The sequence below is a fragment of the Sceloporus occidentalis genome, unplaced genomic scaffold (assembly GCF_023333645.1).
Source record: "Sceloporus occidentalis isolate IW3139 unplaced genomic scaffold, rSceOcc1.0.p SCAF_5, whole genome shotgun sequence".
NCBI classification, from domain to species: Eukaryota; Metazoa; Chordata; class Lepidosauria; order Squamata; family Phrynosomatidae; genus Sceloporus; species Sceloporus occidentalis.
Window position 1 is genome coordinate 107,971,433 of NW_028316985.1, and position 17,020 is coordinate 107,988,452.

The following is a 17,020-nucleotide window of genomic DNA, read 5'->3' on the forward strand; positions in this document are numbered from 1 at the left end:
AATATAATTTAAGCAAGCACACACAGAGAAAACAATAGGTACTATTTGTTGCTGTTGTTGTTGTATGTATGTCTTTGCATGGAGGTAAAAAGCTAATGCAGCCATGGAGGGCCACTGTCTCATTTTAACTTAGATCTGCCTAATAATTAGTGAATAGTATGTTATACAACCAAGGCACAGAGAGTCCTCCCAAAAGGGCTTGGAGGCTCCATGCAGCGTTCCCAGACTGCTGTAGATGATGCATTCACCAGAAGACAAGGAACAGTTTACCTTGAACCCTCAATCCACCCACTTTTAATTTCTCCCTAGGAGAACCTACAGGGAAAAATAAAGGCTGCATTTGGGAACAAGCTACCAGCTAGTCCAAAGGAACAGTAGCCTGGTCATTGTTAGTGCTAGACATGTGCTAGTTGTAGGACTTTCATTCTGTTTTCTTTCCTTCCCTCCTGCCGCCCTCTATTATGCAAGTGAAAGCAAAGCCCTGCTCCAGAGAGTTTCTCAGCCTTCTGAATCAGGTTTTTAAGATGCACAGGAAGCTGTAGGAGGGAGATTGTCCCCTCCTGCTTCTGCTCCTGGAAGTATGCTGTTGGTTTCTGATCACTGAAAGGGAGTCTGGTCAGGGAATGACTCTCCCCTCTTTCTCCCAAAGAATTGTAGAGGAGGAGCAATACATTTTTCTTCACTCACTGCACTGAATATGATAGGAGTGGAATCTGAAACTGGGAAGGATGCAGTCATTCATCCATCCATCTGCACATCCCCAAGCTGGATGGCCCTTTACCACCACATATCATTAATGATGGCTGATGGCTCAGATGTCAGTGGAGCAGTTGGATCTGCTCCAGATTTTAGTCATTAATGTTAAAGGGCTATCCAAGCTGAACTTTGGATAGTTCATTTAAGGTTCAGATTACAATTAAGACTAGGTTCATCACCTCACTAACACAGGAGATAACAATTGCTGCCACTGTCTATTATGCCTACATTCCCATCGGCTTCAGATTGTTAGAGTTAGCAGTTTTTGCATACCTTTACACACTAATTGCTAGTTTGCAGATTAGTGTATAGGTTGGCACAACATATGTTTAGGGTAAATTCCCTAAACTGGTTTGCTTTTCCTAACCTGAACTATACCAGCATCACTCTAATCTTTGGACACTTTTTCTTCCCCCTGTATCTTCTATTAGTTCATGTGCTTGATTATGCAAAAATAATTAAAACAATTTTTATATGTATTATAGAGAAGGATGACTCTTTCTGTGTTTGTCTGAGAGAGAGAGAGACTGGTTGTTGTTCAGTTTCTGCCTTGTCAGTTTGATTACTCTGCTTGAGACATCCCCTACTGCCTTTCATATTTCACAGCACAAGTAAGATTGAAAGAAATGTGGATAACTTACAATTTATCTTAGATAGCACACAGTCTCCCTCTCCCTGCCACTGGGTGGTCATATGCTGGAGGGCAATCCTCTGTTTTTTAAGGTGTTCTGTATTTGAAGGGATGTTCAGTCTGAGTCTGCTTTAAAAAAAAAAACAAAGAAAGAAAGAATCATGAATGTTTATCACACTATACTCTTATAGTGCTACTATTCCACTTTGACTGCTCTAGCTGCCTCCTGTTGCATTCTGGGATTTGCAGTTTTAAGGAGGGGTATTTAGAATTCTAAGGCAGAGACCTTCTCTGCCTGAGAATTCTAAATACCCCTCCTTAAAACTGCCAATAGCAGAATCCAACAGGAGGTAGCTAGAGCAGTCAAAGTGGAATAGTAGCACTATAAGAGTATAGTGTGATAAACACCATGGAAATCAGGGAATTTGAAGTTCACAGCTAACAACTGGATAGCTGACACAGCAGGCACTCAAGTTATCTGACCATAAATGTCCTCATTCAGGTAAGTTTTATTGTAATCCCATTTCAATTATAAAAATTATTTCAGAATTTTGCATTTGTACACATACAGCAGTATATACAATTTTAGACAAAGGAGCTTATCCCATGGTTTACTAAATCGATTTATCACTATCCGGCTTAAACTTAATTCGGGTGGCATCCTGATGTTATCAGAAGGTTTTTGCTGCCAAATTTGCAGCCTGAATACAGCCTGGATGCATCCCTGCTTCCAGGAGCACTCCGGCAGCCATTTTCTCAACTCGGAAAATTCCCAGATCCAAAAAGAGCTGTGAGGAGTGCTCCTGGGAGTAGGGATGCATCCGGGTTGTATTTGGGTGGCAAATTCAGTGACCAAAAACTTCTCATAGGACCAGGATGTCACCCAAATTAAGCTTTAAGATGGATAGAGGTAAATCGATTTAGTAAGCCATGGATAAGCTCCAAAGTGTCTTCTTTTGTTTTTATGAGTGATGCATGTCCTCTTTCTTCCTGTTGAAAGTGACCAAATGACAGGTGCTCAGTTCTTAAACATTATGCGTCTTCAAGGTATCTTAACCTAAATTCACCAGCTTGTGAATATATATCTGTTGAACTTGTATTTTTCAAATGCAATTTTACTAGTATTAATTAATAAAGAGTTGTAATGGGCACCTAAAGACACTTCCCCCTCTGTCTCTCACACACATACTAACATATTTTTTGTCATATCCTCATTCTTTCTCTCCCTCCCTCCATATTGTGATAATTTGTGATAGAGAACTTTTGTGGAGCATCTATTGTACTACCACACTGCAATTGATGCTCTGTTCAGACAATGAGAATATTTTCTGCCATGATCTCATTCTGCCAAAGAGCAGATCATTAAACAGAGAGCAGATAGTTAAACAAAGAGTCTGTGAACATTTAGAAGGGAATGCCTTAATCATAAAAAGTCAAGATGGTTTTCTCAAAAACATGTCATGCCAGACTAATTTGATTTCCTTTTGTGGATAAAATTACTAGCTTGGTAGATGAAAGGAATGCTGTGGATATAACATAGCTTGATTTCAAGTAAGGGTTTTGACAAGGTCCCCCAAGATATTCTTGCAAACAAGCTTGTAAAATGTGGGCTAGACAATGCAATTGTTAGGTTGGTTTGCAGTTAGTTGATTGGCCAACCTCAAAGGTGCTCAGCAATGGCTCTTCTTCATCCTGGAGAGAAATGATCAGTGGGGTGCCATAGGGTTTTGTCCTGGGCCCAGTGCTCTTCAACATCTTTATGAAAGGCTTGGATGAAAGAATAGTGGGCATGCTTATCAAATTTACAGATGTCCCCAAATTAGGAGGAATAGCTAATACCCCAGAGGAGAGGATCAAAATTCAAAATGACCTAAAGCTGGGCCAAAACTACAGCAGAGAGAAATGGAAGGTACTGCACTTAGGGGAAAAAATGAAATACATAGATATAGGATGGGGGACACAATATACATGAAACAGATCTAGGAGTCCTTGTTAGAGAAAAAGATCTTTGGGATGGTTGATGTCTCTTGTTACCGGTGGTTCTGGACTGGTACCAACTGGAACAGATGCAGTCTTCTCAGCTACTCAAAGTAACTTCCACACAGATTTTCACTCAAATGTCTCTTAACTTTGTTGCTATTTACACAATGCACAGCAAGCTACTATACATCTATTCTCTTTCAGAGTCCATGCAAGAAGCTTGAATGTGACATCAGTCTTTGTTCTCTTACAAGATCAACTTTCCCACCAAGTGGACACACCTATTTCTCATGAAGTCACCATACTACACAAAAGCATAACAATAATACATTTTGTTTATATTATGTCTCAGGCAATGTCCTTGAAGACTTGTTCTTCCAGGCCTAGGCTTTCTGGCCTGCAACAGGAACCATTTTAAACCTTAGTTAACCATTGACACATCTGAACATTTTCAATACAAATTAGAAATATATTTTAACAGTTCTAGTAGACCACAAGCTGAACATGAGTCAACAGTGTGGTGCAGCAGCTAAAAAGGCCAATATGATTCTAGGCTGCATCAATAGAAATGTAGTGTGTAGATTAAGGGAAATAATAGTGCCACTCTATTCTGCTTTGATCAGGCCTGTGTTCAGGATGTTGAAAAGCTGGAGCATGTCCAAAGGAGGGCGACCAAAATGGTGAAGGGTCTGGAATCATGCCCTATAAGGAGCTAGGTATGATTAGCCTGGAGAAGAGCTGGTTAAGAGGTGATATGATAGCCTTGTTTAATATTTGAAGGGATATCATATTGAGGATGGAGCAAGCTTGTTTTCTGCTGATCCAGAGAATAGGACCCAAAGCAATGAATTCAAACTACAGAAAAAGAGATTCCATCTCAACATTAGGAGGGACTTCCTGACAGTAAGGGCTGTTTGACAGTATAACACACTCCCTCAAAAAGTGGTGGAATCTCTTTGGAGGTTTTTAAACAGAGGCTGGATGGCCATCTGTTGGGGATGCTTTGATTGTGAGTTCCTACATGATGGGCTTGGACTGGATGGCCCTTGTGGTCTCTTCCAACTCTATGATTCCATAGTTCTATGACATAATGGCTCCTGTGGATGTAGAGTCACTATGAGGTAGTGGTCTGAATGTGGGACTGGAACTCTGAGACTCCAGGATTCACAACCATGGGAACTCACTGGATGGCCTTGGGCAAATTACATTCTCTCCATCTAGGAAGAGGGCGATGGCAACCCTCCTCTGAATTTCCAAGAAAACCCTATGATTGGGTTGGCATGTGTCAGAGTTGACTTGAAGGCACACCAATATCATCATCATCATCCATCCTGTGCTTACACTAGCTGTTGAGGACTGTTGCTTAGCAAAGGCAGTTTGGCCAAGTTGGTAAGTTGGCAGGGACCGAATGAGTCTTCTGCCACCATAATGTTTGTGGGTCCCTGACTCTTGTATCACTTCTGTGTCCACACTAATTGATAGCACTGTTTGGACAATAATATGAATAAAGAAGTAAAACAATTGAGGTGGTAGCATTACCACTCTCCACCTGAGGCTGGATTGAATCCACATTTGAATATGAATTATTAGCATTTGTGATAGTTTGATTTCTGAACAGCTGCTGGATTCTAGGAATTGTTCTCCACAATATGTTAATGCAAACTGGCTTTTTAAAATCTGTGACAAAATTTTGGCAGGACTCAGTGACCCAGCTATATCAATCTGACTGAAAATGAAGGCCTGTTCTTTAAGAACAGCAACTATGGCTGAATCTTCCAAATAAATAGTGTAATTAAGGCTTGTTGAAAGAAAATAGTTTTAAGAAACATCAAACACCACTTCTCTGTTCCAGAAGGAAATACAGGTATTGTATTTGAGAAGAAACTTGATATTAGTTTAAAGAATTGAACAAGAAAGGTTTACTGTAGAGTACACTTTGTACTGTTTATCATTCTCATTTTAATTCTTCAGCATGCAGCTGCTCAGAAAATGCTTTCTTAGTACTACTTTCTTTCTTTCTTTCTTTCTTTCTTTCTTTCTTTCTTTCTTTTAATGCGACACTCTTTTATTACAACTATAGTCTGAGATCTATTTAATTTGGTTTCTAAAGCATCTTTCAGTCTAATCTCTCCCAGGGAAGTTTGCAGACTTTGAAAAGAAATTTTGCTTTAGATACCTATTCTTGATGAATCTGAGAATGTTTCTGACTTCCTTCACTATAGAAGTTTATCTTACTTCAAACATTTTATGATGAGCTTGTGGCCAAATATTACTGGCAAGAATTACTGTTCTTCTCAAAGGTAAAACTGGGTGAATCTGCAAGATCATAATAGTGAATTTATAATATTTATTTATTTATTTTAAAAATAAGGTCCACATGTTGGATAGATGTTTTAAACATAGTTCAATTCTGTAATTTGTTGGAAGAAACAATAGTTTTATGAGGCAAAGGAACCATTATTTTAACAGAGTTCAGGCTAACAGAACTGAAGGGCCAGGACTTTTTTTATTACCAGTGGTGATCATGTTATATGCCAGTGTCACTGCACTCGATCTTTTCTGCCCTGAGCATAGCTGACATACTCACTGTGCCTGGTAGTGCAGGGTGATGTTAGGATTTCATAGCAACAATATATCGTTGTAAATTGTTCTCCTTGTAACACAAAGTATTTTAGAGTGCCCTGGTATTGAACAAGTAATTAAGACCCATGAATTTTACAAAAAGCCTTCTTGTGGTGATGAACTGATTTGCTGATATGACCATCATAGGAGCCCACACTTTAGAGCTTTCCTATGGGCCTGGTTATGGGAACAGCCAAGATGAGAACCTAGGTTTCAAAAGCTGCTGCTAAGTCATTACTGAGGACACCAGCAGAGAACTGAAAACTAGGGCTCTAGGCATTTATTGACCCAATGTGGTAAGAATTACACAGTCTTAAGCAAAGCCTATTTCTTTTATGCTTTGGTCTCCTGGTGGTATCATTTTCAATAGCCTGCAGCAGCAAATACTGAGTCCTGTAGCTTTGAATTTCCTATGTGCATGTGTGCAAGCATGTGCATGTCGCAGAAGGCAGACAAGAAATGATCCTTGGATGCATGCCTATTCCAGGACTGTTGGTCTGCCCATGTATGTAGAACTCCTGCTGCCTGTCCCAAAGGTCTCTCGGCACCTACTTGTGCTAAAATTTGGCAACCAACTGTGTAGGAATCTTGTTGCTCGGCTCCATTCTGTACTTGCTGGGAAATTAGTAACATTTTGTGATCTGATCCTTTTCTAGATGCACATTTGTGTTTACACAGTACCTCAAATCCCACAGCTAAAAATGTCTCCAGTGGATAATCATTAACATCAGATATATGTGGACTTGCTTAAAAGTCTTACCTTCTCTTTTTAAATTTTGGCTCATCAATTACAACCCAGAAAGACTAATTTGACCTTAGACAATGCTAATAAAGTGAAAGAGGCTGCATTCTTCTGTCTTTGGTTTCCTCATGCTTTATTCCAGCCAAGCAAAAAGCCCAAGAGATTCTGGGAAAGGTCTCGAGAGAACCAACATGGAACAGATGGTAACCTGTGTGAGAGTATCTTCAGGTATTTAGGTAACAGAGTGAGAAGCATCTGCTTGTGGCTAGTTAGACTCATCGAAAGGGAGAGTTTGAAGAGACAGCAGGAGCTGATCCAGAAAAGTCCAAGCCACAGTCCATACTACTTTCATTCTGCCTTATGAAATCAGATGCCATGAGATCACATGGGAAAGATTAGTCCTGGCCATTATCAGAACACTGTGGTCATTTAGATTAGGATGCCTATTAATAGAATATTCAAAGCTGTATTTTGTCCTTGTTATTAAATTCTTTAGGAGTTTGATTTTGTTCAAGTCACATTTCTCTTGAAGCATTTTTGTTGTTGTTATGACTAGTTTGTTTTACAGATTTCACTCAGATAATGCATTAATAGATATAATAGGCACTTTCCCTCTTCTAAAAGGGTATTCTGCAGAACTTTAAAATATTCTTGTAAACTTAGTCAAAATATGTTTCATTTTGCTGACACTGCCTTTATGCTTCTGTGCTTGAATGTAAAAACAGGAAAGGAGGGGAGGTAGAATCACCGAATTAACCTTGTGCAAAAACATATAAATAAATGATAGAGCAAATAATCCGTTCCCTGTGTTCTAAATTCATGCTGTTTTTAAAAGCTGCACATCTTAGTAAGCTCAGCAAGAGACTGAAGGAAATGTTCCAGATTGATTATTGGACATGTTTTTGGAAGATGCCCGAGAGACCTTTGACTATGTTCTGATGTCTCTTATTTTGCTAAGGCCAGAGTTACTGGGGTTGTATTCTGCCCAGTGATCTTGCTTCTCTCCATGGAGGGAAAGGAGGGAGGGCCAAAGATTGTGCAAGACTGGAGTTTAGTCTGATTATAAAATTGCTCTCAAAAGCATAATGAATGTTATGCTTAAAACCTTCTAATCCAATTGGTTTCAGAGTGACATAGCTGACAAGTTTTGGAAACAGAAGTGCCTACTTGCTTATCTATTTTGATGTCTTTCAAATCAATCACGGTCTGAGCTAATATCTAATTTTAGTTTTAACCTAGAAAGGTTTATTCTCCCACTCCCCCATCTCGGCCTGGATGCATTCAATAGTTCACTTTCCCTGTTAGCGCCTTTTTAATGCGGCTCTTAATATACTATACATAGACCCTCTTATCTGCCAAACATGGATGATGCCTCTTTCTCAGGGAGCTGGCTGGATCCATGCTGGGATTATTAATGCTGATGGGCTTGCAGGGCAGTTTTCTTGTTTGTGCTTGGCAAAGCAGGACTGCTCTTTACAAATGCATTAAAGATTAATCTGCACAGAATTTGCACCCCTTTATGGAACCAGACCTTGGCTTGCTGGAACATGTGTTTATTTGTTTGTTAATAATTGAACTTGTACTCAGTGGTGATGGCTGGTGGCTTTTCTGTTAATGCCAGGGGAGAATCTGTTCCTGGTGTTAGCCTGAATGATAAGGAGTTATTCAAAGTGCCAAAGATGAAGAAAAAACAGTATCCAAGTAGATAGGATTGAGCACCTTGTGTGGTTCCTTTACAGTTCCAACTAAAACCCAAAGTGGATTCACCATCTCATCCAAATAGCAGCCACCAGCTACGAACCATTGCACTACTTATTACTTTCTTCAGTAAACTATTACTACTTTAAAAAAATAATAAACCATTACTATTTTTTAAAAAAAAATAAAAATGGTCAGGATTAATAAGAGAAGGGCATAAAACTTGGAAAGATTACACTCAGAATGCTTTAAAATGCCAAAAAATGCCCTAAAATGTAACTAACAAATGTTAGTGATTATACAAAAATATGTAACCATGCTACCAATTACTATGTTACTTTTGAAATGTGACCTTCATTGCAACCTTGTTGAAAAAGAAACTTTGTACAGCTAACTACGGCCCGATACAGACAGGCAAAATGGGGCATGATGGTGGCGATACTAGGGTTAAGGAGCGCACACCATCCACAACCAGATGGCCATGGGAACAAAGCCATGGGAGAAAGGGGCCGGGTGGCCCCTTTCTCCCATGGCTGCACCTGTCGGGGTGTCCTGGGGCATGAAGCCCCCAGGACACCCCTTTTCGGGACCATGGAGAAGTGGCATTTTGCTGCTCCTCCATGGTCCCGAAAAGCACTGGATTGGGGCCTCTGGGCTGCCAGTGAGGCTGCCCTGCCCCCAACCTGGTGAGAAAAGGGGAGGTCTGTACCGCGCCTATATTACCTGTAACTTTTTACCTTTCAGGAATGCTACAGATATGCTAGCAGATTTTAGGAAGAGTACTGTGTTTTCAGTCTCAGCCTTGATTCCTCTTCTGCACGATTGGGACACTACTGCCTCATTAACTTACAAGCTATTCTAAAGATTTACTGAAAAATGCATGTGAAGCACTCTGAGCACCTGAATACTTTACAGACAGACAAAACAAATATATACAGTATTTAAAAAAAGACATAAATAATCTCCTAACCCCTACACCTAACAGATTCTTGCCTGGGAACACCTTTATGATGCAGATTTACACAACTGCCCCCAAAAAATCTATGTGGAAGGAGGAAAGAAGAAACTTACAAGCTATTCTAGAGATTTACAGTTAAGAAGTTTTTCCAGTTTGAGGAGTCTTTTTCTATATAGTCCACTGCACCTACCTTTCTGAAACTTTTCTGATTCTTACCTAGGCCCACCAGAACAATGGTCCACCAGAAGAATGGTCAACACAAGACCTAGATAAGTCTGTCAGTTTTTGGACACCCTGCAAATGGAAAGGTTGCTCATACACCTCCCTCCCCTCTAAACCTAGTTATTTCAAACTATTCCTAGGCAAAGAATCAGCCTTGATTCCTTACGAAGAGGCATCTATGCCCATAATTTTCTTCCAATTTTACCAAGAGATCAGTTCAATTAAAAAAAAATACAAGCAAACAAGTCAAAAGGGCATGCACGTTTTAAAAAGGCATATCACTAAATCCCTGCATCTACAGAGATTATCACACTGTTCTTAAATAGTGGGATAAACGCAGGATTGTAAATGTAATTGCAAGATCTTACTGCACTATGTCATGGCTGGGCAGCAGATATCCTGTAGTCAGTCTGTTCTTCTGCCTCTGTTTTTAATGAATGGGAAAATCCTGTGAATAGCTGACAGTCACGCAATTAACCCCTTATTGAAGTATATGCCACAGGTCATTCAGGTTGATTCAGAGAGAAGGAGATTTTAACAGATTTCATTGCACCCATCCCCCATTCCTAATGAAGGCAGGACAAAGGGGATTTAAACCAGTTTCACTGCACACACATACATTTCATTTTCAATGAAAGCAAGATGTCTTACTCCTGAGGAGGCAACCATTTTATCTTGGGCAGGAGAAAGGGGATTTAAACTGGTTTCACTGCACGCACTCCCATTCCCAATGAAAGCAAGATTTCTTACTCATGAGGAGGCAGTCATTTCATCTTGGGCAGGAGAAAGGGGATTTAAACTGGTTTCTCTATACACACCCAATGAAGGCAAGACTACATTACAGTACTTACTTAATCTCAGATAGCTGACAAGTAAAAGGAGGCATCACCAACCTGTTATCAGTTTGCAATTGTGTGGTAATATGAAAAGAATCATTGCTGTTTCAGATGTTAAAAAAATCCATGTGTAAGAAGGGCTGGCTGTATCCTGTTGGGAAGATACTTTAACTTTACCCTGCCTCCGCCTATTGCTAATCTTATTGTAATTTGCATTGGGAGGGAAGCTTTGTGTGATAATCTCTTATGTCTTTGAAATTTGGCACATATAACATCTGCATAAGGGGCTACTGTAACTGGAGTTTCATTCACTTTTGACAAACAGAAAAAAACGTTGTTAATAGTTCTTTGATTCCAGTGATAGTCAGTGGGAGGTACAAACCTTTGTATCCTTGAATTTCAACTGTGGCTTGGGCTGCAAGTCAAAGTGAGCACCCTTTGCATCTGTATAATGAACTGAGCCCTTCACTGAAAGTCTAGATTCAGATCTGAACTAATTTTATGGTTACTGCAACCTGTTAAATTCCAGATCCCCATTCGAGGCCAAAAGGATTGCTTGAATGAGACATGACACAACACTGCAGATTAAAAGAAAGGGAAGCATAAAACAGAGTGTATGTGAGAGAAAATGAAATCTGTAATCTCCAGCCCAAAGCAATGGATAAACATACCTACTAAACGTCTTTGATGGGTGGGGAATGAAAATTAAACTTTCCCATGACAATTATAAGTAGTCACTGTTGACATTAAAAAATAGTTAAGGATTAAAAATGCTACCAAGAACAATGATTTAGTCTACGTGGCTTCTGCTAATTATCATGCATAGCTTACACATAACATAAATAGTTATAACTTTTGTATGACAAGCAAAGTCAGGGAATGTTAATCTGCAGGGAAGCGATCACTTCTCTGAAACTTCACTAGCAAAATCCTCATTCTAATTCTTCTGCATCTTCCTTATCCAAATAAAAAGATGGGAAAGAGACTTTGCAGCTGTACAGTGCTTTATTACACTGGATGGGTCCTGTGAGTGAAATTGAATTTTATAAGAGTGCTTCAGTTTGAACTGTATAAAAATATCCTTAAGCACATCAGTTGATGACATAAAGAGCAGGATAGGTGGGGCATTTAATATTTATGGGTTGTAGGGGTGCCAGGACTGCCAACAAATACCAGGTGTTCTGGGCTCTATTTAAGAGGAAGGAACTGGCAAAACTATGGGGCTGTACATATGGCCCTGAAGGGGCAGCTTCCAGCCATCCCTTTCCTAGCCAGATCGGGGCCATGGCAACCTCATGCCATGGCCCTGATTGGGCCTTTCCAGGGAGCAAAAGGGAGCTGCAAAAAGCACCTTGGAAAGGGTGCGATAGCCGTAGTGGCATGGTTATGCGACACTCCTTCAGAGCTGCATTGTATGGATGCAGCGCCAGAGGAGCACAGTGATGCCGCATGCCATGTGGAGTGGCACACGGCATCATGGCACCCTGGGGGTGGAGTTGGGGTGTGCATCATGAGGACGCTATGCCCTGACTCCACCCACATGCCAGCCTAAAGTGGTGGTCTATATAGGGCTGTACTCTGTAGGTTTTGCAATAAGACAAAACCCTATGAGAGTCATGGGGCCACCATAAGTCAAAAGTCAATTTGAAAGTGTGTGAATGCACACACACACACACACACACACACACACACACACACACACACAGAGGGTTGCCAGCTCAGGGCTATATTTGATCCAGAGATTTTGAGACCCAAACTAGGAATTTAGAAATGACTCCTTGAGATGTTATAAGGGGCAGTCCCTGGTGATGCCTTAAGTGTTACGAACAGTTGCACCCAGTATACCATTCATTTTTTAAAGAAACCAAACCCAAGCCTAACAAATATGGAAAGTGTCTATGCATGCACACACAATTCCACCCTGAGATTCCTCTGCTTGCTTGTGGAACGGTAGCCAGGCTCTGAGACTCAGGACCAGATCTTGAGATATATCAAACCTAATGGGCAGAATATTTACCAGCACACACACAAAAAATAATATTATTGGTGAGGGGGGAATATTCTGAAATAGGAAGACGCTGGCTTGTCTTCTGCAAAATCCTCATCAATAGGTACTAGATATCTTGGGAGCACATTTTGGTGCTTTTTTTGGGGGGGGGAATCCCACACAGATTGCCCAATTTAACTTAATACACAGAACAGATAGCATAACATGTAGGCTGGATCTCTGGACTTTATGGCCTGTTGTGCCATTATGCCGAGTAAGGTAATTGCCTCAGATATGTTTGAGAACACTATCCAGTTGCATGCAATGCACTATGGTTGTATCTGTACTACAAACTTACAGCAGTTTGATATCACTTTAACTTATGCAGCTGTACTCTAAATCCTGGTTTATGTATGTCTCCTCAGGTATTCAAAATTCTTTGTTAGAGAGCTCTAATACAGTCCTGTGAAATACAGCACTGGGGCTCTCTGTCAGAGAATCCTAAGTACATCAGGAAACTTCAAAATCCCTGACTTCCATACACTGGAGCCATAACAATTAAGGTGGTATCAAAGCGCTATAACTATGCAGTGCAGAGACATCCTAAGTTTCAACTACCAGTCCATCTAGCTTCTTTATGTAGGATAGGAGCATCCTCTTGGTTTTTTTTTTTTATCCTTTAGATAGCAAAATGTGTTGGGTTGGCCTTGTTACTGGTATAAGCTCCAGGATCACTGAAAAAATCCAGCTTCCTCACCTGCATTTTCTTGTTCTTTTTTTCCTGGCTTCTTTGTAGATACAAATTAAAATTCTCCTTTCTGTTTTCATTTGCTCTTGAAAGCAGCTTCTGATCCAGTTGTGCTTGGGTTTTATTTTAATTTTTTTTTTTGTTTTTCATTAGCACTGCTGAGATAATAAATTAGACACTTTGTTTTGTATGCAAAAATAAAAGTAATTGTACATGGTTTGTGGTAACAAGCTGGAAGGAAGGTGGCATTTATGCAAGGCTTCCTTGCAGTCTAGCAATCTAATCCAAATCCCCTAGACTGCTGTGCAATTTTTCCCCTACTTAGTCTCTACAATTAATAACTATGTTTATTGTAAGGATTTAAAAACTTCGCTGCAAGTAAATGAGTTCTGCCTGCCCTAATTTCCTATCTCTGCTCAGGAGCTGTGCTGATTAATGTCATTGAAAGCAGGAGCTGCTGTTCTCATGTTATTCTGAAGTTAGAGAGAGAACGGTCTCTGCTCATTCAAACAGCCCCTTGAGACTAGTGGCCTAGGTAATTCCTACAGCATTCGGAAGTGCTGAGAGGAGGTATGTTTAATCCCCCCTTTTCATTACTCCTTTCCACTTTTCTGTCTCTACGGCAAGACCAGAGCTCAGTAACTTGGGTAGCTGCTGAGGATCAGCACTGTTCAACAGCCCATGGGTTGATATCCATTGCTGCCTGTTGATAGTAAATTCAATGTGGCTAGACTCAGAGGAATTACATGTTTCCAGATCCACCCCTCTCCAGTCAGCATCAGGGTTCTGAAATCCTGGACTTGAGGGTCTGGTCTCTCTTCTCCAGTTTTTAGGGAAAGGGGAAGAATCTCAGGGCAAGAGCAGTGACTTGAAAAGTATGTGCAGATATATTTTCTGCATTATCAAGACTTGGGATTTTTCAAAAAAATGTGAATGGCATACTCTGTGTAACTGTTGATGCTTAAAGTATTGTGCTTGTTGACACATGCATGTATTTTTTTTTTTTTGCTTATTTGCAAATAAACTGTGCATCCTTTTCAAGCAACACTTGGCTCTGAAGTTGGTTCCACAACAAACTACAAATCTCAGGCGTCTATAGCATTTTTCCATGGCAGTTAAAGCCGTGCCAAATTGCATTATTTCTGCGGTGCCTATGCAGCCTTAGTCAGCACAGCCAAGTGGGTAGTCTGGAAGTTATACTTCAAAACATAACTCCAAGCTCTGCCTACACTATCCTTTACATAAGTATATCTGGAGTCGCTGTTTCTGGACACCCCTGGAAGTAATCCTTCACCAAAAGGCACCAACATGCAACTATTGCTTCTTTTCCTTCTCTGTTGCATCAAATGATCTGACTGTATCAATGTATTCTCCCTTGGCCTCCAATAATCTTCCTGGAAGGAGAGGGGATGTTTCACCTGATTTTATTTCTTCTGGATATTTAGAACCTGGCTTAAATCCTCATAGTCATCTTTTTCCTTCAAGATGTCAAAGACACCAGGGGATCTCTGTGCTGAGTATGACTGTTGACCTCTTGTGGATCTTCTGGTGGATTTTCATGATGTCCCCTTATTTCCTTGGAGCTGTGCTGGTAGGGGAAGTGCATTTGCCCGAGGCTCCCTGGTGCTAAGACTTAAAAAAACAACCCTATAGACTTTTAGAATTGAAATTTAAGGGAAAAAAACAATAAAGAAAGTGGTTTAGAGAGTGTTGTTACTGTTTTTATAGAACTGTTTAAAAACAGTTTTTAGGTATATGTTTTAAATTGTTTCTTTATATTGTGCATAGTTTAATTCTATTTTAATTTTGACTTTTAATGTTTTTAGCTACATGGTGCTTGTTTTAAATTATAATCTGCCTTTCACCCCAATTTTTTGGGGAAAGTGGAGAATATATAAAATTAATAACAACAAGAAGCCGTGGCCTTACAGAGGGCTGTGTATTCAGTGGGCACTTGGTATCTGCTGAGGTTTGGTTCTAGGATCCCCTGTGGATAACAAAATCCGTGGATGCTCAAGTCCCATTAAATATAACGGCATAACAAAATGGTGTCCTTTATATAAAATGAAAAATCAAGGTTTGCTATTTGGAATTTATACTTTTTTTGGAATATTTTCAAGTCAAGGATTCTTGAATCCATGGATAAAATATCTGTGGACAAGTAGGGCTTGACTGTATTTCTCTCTCTCTTTTACTTCCCTCTTGCATTCCCTGTTTGCCCTGATTCTTATCATTGCCTTACTTAAGAGGTTCTCTATTCTCCTCATGGCTTATGCATGGTAATAAGCTGAGGAAAACAACAGGGATTGTCTTGCCTTTTAAAAAAATCTATACAGGGCCCATATGGTTCATGAACCTTGGGCTCTACAGTTTGCCCAGTGTGTATTAGAAGCTTATTGGTATGCCATAATTCCACTACTTTTGTGGCCAGTCTGGGGTCAACTTCTCTTTGGGTGTGTTAGCAGGGTCAGCCAAAGGCACTTTTTCTGTGTCTGCTCATTTATTCAAGTTGAGATACATAGGAACATTGCATTGCAGAATTAATGCAGTTTGACACTGCTTTAATTGCTATGGCTCAGTGCTATAGGTTTCTGGGATTTGTAGCTTTGTGAGATAGTTAGCTTCCTCTATCAGAGAACTCTGGTGCTACAACAATCTACAAATCCTAAGATTCCATAAGATGGAGACATGACAATTAAAGCAGTGCCAAACTGCATTAATTCTGCAGTGTGGCAGCAGCCTAAGATCAGCCAAGGTGTTTGGTTACATGAATCTGAAAAGCTCACAAGTATTTTTTCCTTTCATTATGGTAAAGGGGAAAAGATACTGGCAATTTGTTGCCCTTTCATGACACTGAAACTTTGACGCCTGAAGCTGCTGTCTTGCTCTGCCTAATGACTGGGCTTCCACTGTGTCTTATGTACCAGGTGAATCATAACAGTCTCTTGTTAATTTGCGCTGGGTAGCAACATCTAACCCTCTGTTTCTTTGCCTTTGATAAATACCTCTTTTGGTCCTCATTACTTTTCAGGTTTTGCCTATGTATTGTTTTCCAGTTTGCATCCTATGGTGAACATCTCCTTGCTCCCAGTGTCATTTTTGTAAGCTTTATCTCTCTGTTCCTGCCTATTCATGGGGAAAAAACTTCCCCACCATATATTTGGATCCCTTGATGGTCATAAAAGCTGTACTCCTCAAAGGACTTGTGAACTAGTAAACCCCATTGAAGTCAATAGGATTTACAAGTGTCTTCAAGACTGGTTGCAATAGAGGGTTATTTGAAATAGAAGAAATAATAACATAAAGAGAAAATAGAGTGTGGGAGCATAAACCATGTCCAGAATAAAGGACAACCCAGACAAGACAATATTTGGATAAGGAAAAGTTTATATAGTTCAAAATTATGGTTGGTCTTAAGAATTATGGCTGGTTCACTGGCTGCAAAATGGAATTTTCTCATTTTTTGATTATACAGAGAGCTTGGAAAGATTTTTGTTTTGTTTTTTAAATACGTATTTTTTATTGTTCCAAGTCCCTAAAGTAGTTAGGGGCAGGTAAGATTCAGATATTTTAAAAGAAAGCAATAAAAGCATAACTAGTTTAGTTACTCTGCAGTAATTGAAAAGTAAAATGTTATTTTTAAAAAGCACCAAAGTATCTAAAGTAGTTAGATACTTTGGTGCTTTCTAAAATATAACACTACTGCAAAGTAACTAAACTAGTTAAGCTTTTATTGCTTTCTTTCAAAATATCTGAATCTTACCTGCCCCTGACCTGTGGTATAAAACACACTCTCTTCTCATCCATTGCATCTTTGCTTCAACATCCAGTGCATTTATC